Raw genomic sequence first — 8,831 nt, forward strand, 5'->3', positions numbered from 1 at the left:
GTTTTGAAAACTAATGTTAAAGGTTGTTTTAATGACATTTTCGGACATGGCCATTGACTCCAATGTTAAATGGGTCCATGGCCAATTCTTTTATAGTCAAAAACTCGAGAGAGGAAAATTGTCAAAAAAAATTTGTCCACCACTCTTGTTCATCCAAAACAAACTACAATATAGACTCAAGGTGTTAAATACCGGAATTATCCTTTAAATCTATTTGTATACACAATTGTAATGATGAAGTTTTAATTTAGTACATTTAAAATATAACAACTTTAAATATAAACTCAAAAAAATATTTGGTCAGGATACAGTATTTTAAAGATAAAATCCAAATAAGCTTTACAGATCTTTATTGGAAAGGGTTGAATGAACCATAAACAATTATTGCACATGCACCTGTGGAACAGTCCTTAAGACACTTAAGCCCAGACAGGGCTTAGGTTAAGCCAAGATTAGGCCTTAGTTAAATTAAAACGTTTAAGTAGCTTTTATAAATGTGCCTTAGAAAAAAACAGTACAAGTTGCTTTAAGTTAAGACAGCTCAAACATGCATTTTAGTCTGAGACTGCTTAAGCCTGGTCTGTGAAACTGAGCATAACGGTTTACAGGTGGTAGACAATTAAGGTCACTGTTCCAATAACCTATAGGACTCTAAAGAGACCATTCCATTGATTCTGAAAAACACCAGGAGAAAGATACCTAGGGCCCCTGTTCACCTGTGTGTACATATTCCTGCTGCAGGAGCCATGAGAACTGCAGATGTGCAGAGCAATAAACTGCAATGTCCGTAATGTCCGTAATGTAAGACGTCTGAAGACAATGCAACAGAAAGACAGGAAGGACAGCTGATCGTCCTTGCAACCTGCAGTTTTTTATATAGCCTTATACTCCGCAAAAAAAGAAAGAAAAAAAAAGTAAAAAACAGAAACAGCCTCCCACTTTCAACTGCTTTTTCCAGCATGATGTTATTATATGTAAATATTTGTGAACAAATATACAGCAAACTGTAAATAAATCTTATAAATAAATCAGATAAATCTGTTAAAACAAGTGATGATTTCACTTTTTCCAGAACGAGTCCAATACTTTAATTTTTATTAGGCTATTACTTGCCGATACAGATATCTGTATTGTCACTGCATTTGTAATTTTTAAATGTATTGGGTATGAGAAACAAAAAAGAATAAAAATCAGTTGGCTTAATTTTGTTCAGCAAATGTATGTAGAAACATTTATTTTCTTCAGTTATTTACATGCTTAATTAAGCCTGCTAAAATGTATTTTATGATCTCCTGTTACTTTCACTGTTCATTCACTTGCTCTGTTACTGTATGTTTCATTATAACAGCACAGCATACAGTATATTTAGAGCTGCTTCAGCAGGGTTCAGTGCGAGGGATTGGGTCACTGGTTTAAATGTTTAGATACTAGTAAAATATCAAAATTCTCTTAAAACAGCAAAACTACAAGCCTAACTAATGTAAATTTAAACATTATTAAAGACAAGTAAACAGGCAGTAATAAAATAAGAACAAATAATCAAATTACAAATAGCCTAGCACAAATAAATACAATAGATCAAAGAAAGGCTTCAAATAACATAAAGTGTTTTTAGAGTTTTTCAGGTCTTGGTCTAACAGTAGTTTTCAGGTAAAGAAATGTAAATAAAGTAATAAAATGTCAAATTACACTGCATATTCATATACTGTATAAATTAAATAGCCTATATATGGATCTTTATAAAGTTACAAAAGGTATTTGGTCAAGAGCAGTGATTGATTTCTTTGTTTGAATAACATTAAAACACAGCAGCAGGTTTATTAGACCGCTGCCCCTTTATGAGCGAATGCACGGGTCCAGTATGAATACTGTCTACGTTCACTTGTGATGTAACCAAAGAGAATTCAAAGACGTGAAAGAGAATTCAATTCAGTATTCACGCGCTGTCTGAGACGCAGGTTTTCGGGGCACGCTCGTCAGATGTTTGAGTTCATGATACTTCTTCAGCTAAAAAATCTTTATTGTTCAACTGTAGAAAAAAGTCACTTACATTTTAAATTAAGTGTAAATTAAAAGCAATTATTTTCATATTGGGGTGAACATTGCATTCTAAGGGCCTTTTCAATTAGTGTTGCCATGATGGTCTAAATTTTAGTTGTTAACATTTTTGTTTTTTAAATTTTGTGTGATGTGAATTTGGTTTGGAAATGCCATTGAAGAAAGTTCTGAATGACCATTGACTCCTAAACCCTGTAAAGATTTGAAGGTCTCACACTCACTTATAAAATAATTAGAAAGTTCTGAATGAAACAAGACATACTAGACTACTAATCCTAATGTGTCTCACTGTTATTTACAATTTTTTTTTTTTTTTTTTGCAAATTGAAATTCAGCCTTTGATATGTTGCTCCAAGCCACAGTGTGAAAGAAAAACACTGCTGTTATAAAGGTGAGAACTGTAGGAAAGCTGCATGTTTATCACTGTCGCTAGGTGACAAAGAGTTCAGAAGACTTTCAGACTAATCACACAAACCAAACTTTAAGGTCAGTCTGCACCAAAAACCTGAGAAAGTCATTATTAAGAGATAAAATGTCAAAAAAGTCAAAATTATGAGAATATGAAGCAAACATTACTTATTATCTCTCTCTCTCTGTAAAAATTATGATTTGCAAAAACATTTTTAATCATGAATTACCACAATTTCGACTTTTCAAAATGACCTAAAGAATTTAATAAAATGTAACAAATACACAGTGGGGAGAACAAGTATTTGATATCACTGCAAAATCAGCAGTGTATCAAATAGTTGTTCTCCCCACTGTGTGTGTGTGTGTGTGTGTGTGTGTGTGTATATATATATCAAGCAAAAGTAATTGAAATAGCTTAACACAACATGTTTCAAGTGGTTTCCCCAAATTTAACTGAAAATGCAACTTTAAATGACTTCTGAGTCTCAAGATTATTGAACTCTTAATTCAATAATAAAACTAATACAATAATAAAACAAGAAGTTAGAGGAGTCCAAATTTAAAGAGTAAACTTCACCTCCCATCTTAGACCATGTAAACTAGGATTGTCTTTGTTACAGGCAAAGTGTAGGATTGATTGACAAAGGCACCACAGTAGTTTTTCACCACTATCCCCTGTGGGATTTTATATTTTATGTGTTTAGCCTTGACTTATCGGACTGTACAAGTGTTCATCCAGCCAGTGCCCACTCACCACACACCGTCATAATCAGTGTGCATGGCGCTGCTGCCGTGGCAACCAAACTCCCGCTGCTTTCTCGCAATCGAAGGGGGAAACTGGCGTAAACGGCGGATCGGTACAGAAAGCTGATTTTCTAATTAAGGCCAGTCCAATTATTTATTTTTTTATTCAGATCGTGTGATATTAATTATGATTTGTTGGTTGTTGACATATCAATAAATGAGTAATTTGATATTCTTATTCATTTGCCCCTTGGGTAATAAGCAGCCTGAATAATTGCTTCTCCTGTTTATTTGAAGCATGCTACGACTGATTATAAGATAACGCCACAGATTATGATTACTAAGGAAACAATTGTCTTTCCCCGTGTTTTGTGATTCAGACATCTGTTACAGCTTGGCAAGCATCATCGGCGTATGTCTCACATTTGTTGTCTTGCGCTTGAGAGCAGTTGTGTGTCTCTCCAAATGCGGAGCTGGCTGTTCTTCCTGAGTGTGGACATGTGTGTGTCTGAAAGCTACATCAAATCTCCCGTTAATGTGATCCCTGTCTCCGTTTGATTGACAGGCCGACCTGTCCCAGAGGAATGGGCGAAGACAACACATCGACAGAGTGATTTAAGGAAGGCAAAACAGACTCTTGTCATTATCTGGTCTTCAGATGAAGGTCAAAAACACTGTTTGCGTCCTAGTTTTGTCTTCTCATTCACACCCCTTACCACTCGTGAAGGCCATGCAAAATATTCATGACAAAGGGCTGGCATTCAATGCTTGACTAAACACCACAATTAAGATCCAATTTACTTAACTCGACCTTGGCGCTTTCTAATGCTATAAACATTTACCCGCTTTCAATTCTCCAGCCTTTACCAGGCGTTAAAGAAAGTCTCAAGCACCTCATTATTTGAATATTAATAGTACATTATGCATGCAATAAAAGCATGTGTGAGCCTGTTTAATCAGGTTTTGTTTAGTTGTTCTAGCAGTATGCTTCAGAAAATACTATTTCTTTACTGATGGTGTGTAATTTTGAAATGAAAGGCTCTGGAATGTTTTTAGCTATACAGCACTGGGATTGCCCATTAGTTCATATTGTAAGTCTTCAATGCTCGATTAATTCAGAAACAGATCCTTCAAACGGCAGGTCTCATACTGAGGAATGTCATTGGACTAAAGTGGAAAAGAACAAATTTTATATTTTACCTGCATTTTTTACTATTCAGGGTCTGAGCAGAGCAAACATTTCTAGGGTTGACTATTTGTCTTCCTGTCGTCTCCTGCCTGAAGCTAGCTCTGAGGTTTTTATGCCAAAGCCTTTTTGTTTATAACTCTATCTTTAATAAAGACACATTGATAGAGTGTGATGGGGATATTATGTGTAATTCTATAGATACACATGCAAATAAAAGACTGAATGGACAGCAAATGATGCAACATTTGGACTCCCATGCACTACACACTTACCACACACACACACACACCCCACTTCACGCCATTGACTTTCTGCCAGCACATTTTGCTGCCACTGCAGGACTTGACATTTAATGATCTTTAGACAGAGTGATGTCACATTTATCAGTCTTCATCAGAGCAGACAGATCCCAAACCCCCAGTGTAAAGACAAGCCCGCGCAGCACAAACACATTCACACACGGACACAGCCACACACACACTCACACTCAGTCTCGCTTCTTGCACACATGCATATAAACGCAGTCACATAGAATTTAGATAATTATCACCATGGTCATTTACATATCAAATTGTAGTAGTAATCTTAATTCCCCCAAAGGAAAAATGGTCATGAGCCAACAATTTATTATGAATCTTTTTTCTCATATTTCCGCTCGTTGAGTCAAGTACTTCATTCAGAGCCCAAATAAATCCTACAAAATAGCTATATATACAGTATGTTTTATGTCATAGCTCATTATGACATTAATGTATTTTACATTAAAGGGGTGGTAAAATGCCATTTTCACAAGATGTAAAATAAATCTCTGATGTCCCCAGAGTGTGTGTGTGAAGTTTTAGCACAAAATACCCCACATAGTTTTTTATATAGCATGTTAAAGTTTTAACTTTTTGAGGGTTTGCAAAAACGCACCGTTTTGTGCCTGGCCCTTTAAATGCAAATGAGCTGCTGCAGAGGGCGGGGTTTCAAGAGCTTGCGTGTGTTAGCAGCTCCATTTCCTCATGCAGACACACTAAAATGACAGAAACTGTTCTGCCTTTAATGTTAAAACGGAGTCAGACAAAGATGGAGAGACTCAAGAAGAAGTGACAACATGTAGAATGCAACAGGACGTCTCTAAATGGTTAGTTCATGAATTTCTGTTGCTGATGTGGAGTTAACTATCTTCAATTAGGATATTCTGTCATGATAAATCGCTAGTATAGGAACTGTTGTGAGATGCACACAGAGTGACTTTCTATTGAAAAGATGGATGCTAAAGTTTGAGCTGACTCACAAATGTACTCTTATACAACAACTTTTCCTCTTCTCAACAAGGACTGCGTGTTCCCGGGGGCGAGGTTTATGTACATTTTAGGGTTGGTGATGTCACTAACCCAGGAGGAATGTCGTGTAGTCCCTACCAGCCGTTTGTTGTAGTCCTTTTCTTTAAAAGCAAATATCTTCCTTTGCTTTGAACTTTGAGCGTTGTAACTTTGCAGATGTTGTTTATGCAAATTAATTGAGTTAGTTTCTAACTAAAGTTAGAAATGTGAAATTACTTTACCACCCCTTTAAATGTTAAATTGCTAGATGACAGCCCGTGATGGTCTGAGTTGCTCCATGATAACACTATCAACCGCAAGATTAATCTGCAGTGTTCAGGTGGTACAGCGGTCACATGGTACAAGTCGGAGCTTGTTTTCTATTGGTGCATTCACGCCATGTCAGAATTACCGCCATTATGATATTCCGACTTGTAAAAAACATCCTCATAAACATCTGACCGCTGCAACGTCATGTGGAAAGACAAAATGGCAGCAGAACATTAAATAATTCCCATAAATGACTAATGTCTCAATGTAAGAATAATCTAAAAATGAATACAGTTGAATAGCTAGCACAGAGTTGAATATCCAATAATAAAGTGTATGTTTAATAAAGCATTTGCATAATAATTTGTTACTAACTGCATTGTGGTTTTATTGATTGATTACAGTTTACACAGATTTATTTTGTTGTTAATAGTGTTGCCATAGAAACACACAATTCTGAGGCCAAAGACATAAACAACTCAGTGGAACGTCCGGGTTCATCTAGAATTACAGTAATTTCGACATGACATGGCATGAACTCTGCATATTTTGCAATGGTAGCCCCGCCCACTGTAAAATCTCATTGGTCCATTATCCTACTCCTCATAACTGTGCATTAAGCATCAAATATCTTTCAATTGGCTGGTCACGCCGCACTGCACTTTTGCATTCAGGGTGTACAAACAAATTGCTTGCAATGCACACAGTGTAACGTAACACCAGCAACCGCACTTCGATTTTTATTCAGCACAGCAGGAAAGGAATTAACAGCCACATATTTCCAAGTTACAAAGTGTCTACACCATCCTGACAATCAGTTTGGTTTTTGCACCACATCAAATTCATTCCATCGCATAAATGAACATCCTCATAAACAGAGACATCAGCGGAGGGCATCAGTCTGTACATCATCACAGCCATAATCTTGTCTTTGAAATGGAAAGTTCGACCGAAAGCTTATGCCCCTTTAATTATGTTTGAGTAAAACATCAGATGCATTGATCTCCTCGAGTAATTCATCTATTAGGAAATAAAGTCGTAAAAAGAGTCTCACATTAACGATCTGGCAGAGGATAATAGTTTAGATTGATTGGACCGACAGACCAGCTTTTTATGGGCCTTATTAGCCCAGCTAAGGATAGAGGATCCAGGGCCGACGCGGCAGTGCGCTCTGCAGATTTATGGGAGAATAATGCACCTTGGCCCAGGCTCTTTTTGCCCTCGACACCATATCCTATTAACCTCGGTAATGTTTATCAATTTAAGTGTGGCCACCAGCATAATACTGCTGAAATAACGTTATTGAAACATTGACCCATGTTGGTGACCCAAGGTGGAATGTGATTGCTCTGGAGGAGGTCAAGATGGGGCTGGGAGACCAGAGGACACCCAAGACATTAACTCCCCCCGCTGAATCGCTCTACCTACGGTAGCAATCTCTCCCTCATCTCATCTACTCTCAGGGAAGAGTGTGAACGGCAAGAGTGACTGTTCGATGAGCCCAGTGGTGCTGGCTTCATTTAAACATTGGGGCAGGGGGACATTGCGCACACACACACACACACACAAGTTATGATGCGTTTAAACTGCAGCAGCTAAACTCAAAGTGCCAATCAAAACGCTAGAAAGCCTCCACCTTGAGGTTTGCTTGTTGCTAGTGTGTTTAATCTATGTTCATTTCAGTGCACTCCATCATCATATATATACAGTACACACGATTTAGGATCGTTCACACCACAGATGACAACTATAAAGTTTTAATAATCATTCTAATTTTATAAGAATAGTTAAGTCCACACAACAGCTATTACAACAACACCAGAAGAACAATACCGTTAGAATCACTTTCATTTTTTTTTTCTTTTTTCCAGCTGATGAACGATAAAAATCAGCATATTTTTAAATGTTCATGACAAATGCTACACCTTAAATTGATTGGCTGGCGCCTGGTGTTTTTAATTTGACATTTGCATAAAGTTGAGCTTTCGATGCTCCAGAGTAAACACACTGTAAAAGTTTTTTTTAAATGTATATTTTAAGAAAGAAAAGATTTAATCTGGGTAAAATTTTTACGTAATTAATATCCAGGTTGGGAGCTTGTTTAGGCCAAAAAGTTCAGTCATTATACTGCAGATCTGCCACAGGCAAAAACCAAAGGTTATGCATGTAAATCTTTTCAATACTTTTTATTAATTCTCTCAGTGTATTTAAATCAGTTAAAAAAATACGAATGGCCTAAGGCAGAAATTAAATGTTTCACAGTTTCGCATACAGAACTGTTGTGAATTGTAATCTAAAGGTTAACAATTTAATAGCATCAGAATATGATGTGCAGTTGATATGTCGCCTTACACACGCTCACGTTGACTACACATACACATTCACTTTAATATACAGTACACAGTCCCAAGTATACAGTCATAAATCACATTTCCTACCCTTCTGCCAAGGCAGCACTGCTCAGGGTAAAATACACAGCATCACCCCAGCACACTGCCATGCTCGTAAATTCAGTGTGATGAGTAATGAGAGCGGTGGGCTCGCTGCCTCCCTCACTCCCTCTTTCGTCATTCAACTCTGACCCAACCCCAGCCCAGCTCAGACGGTCAATCTCCACTCCTCTCAGAAGAGACTTGCTCTATGACCAACACTGGATTGCATTGCAGTCACATTTCCTAGTATCCAGAATTAATTATGCATTAATTTACCAAGCTGATGAGCAGCATATGTAGATTGTGAAAGCCAAAGGTCAGTGTTCTGTGTGCTGGAGGTGGAATGAAGAATCTTTGCAAATTATTGCCCCACATTTTTAAAGGAATACTTCATTCAAAAATGACTTCTCTTCTGTGAAA

The sequence above is a fragment of the Phoxinus phoxinus genome (genome assembly GCF_949152265.1).
Source record: "Phoxinus phoxinus genome assembly, chromosome: 5".
In the NCBI taxonomy this organism is placed as follows: domain Eukaryota; kingdom Metazoa; phylum Chordata; class Actinopteri; order Cypriniformes; family Leuciscidae; genus Phoxinus; species Phoxinus phoxinus.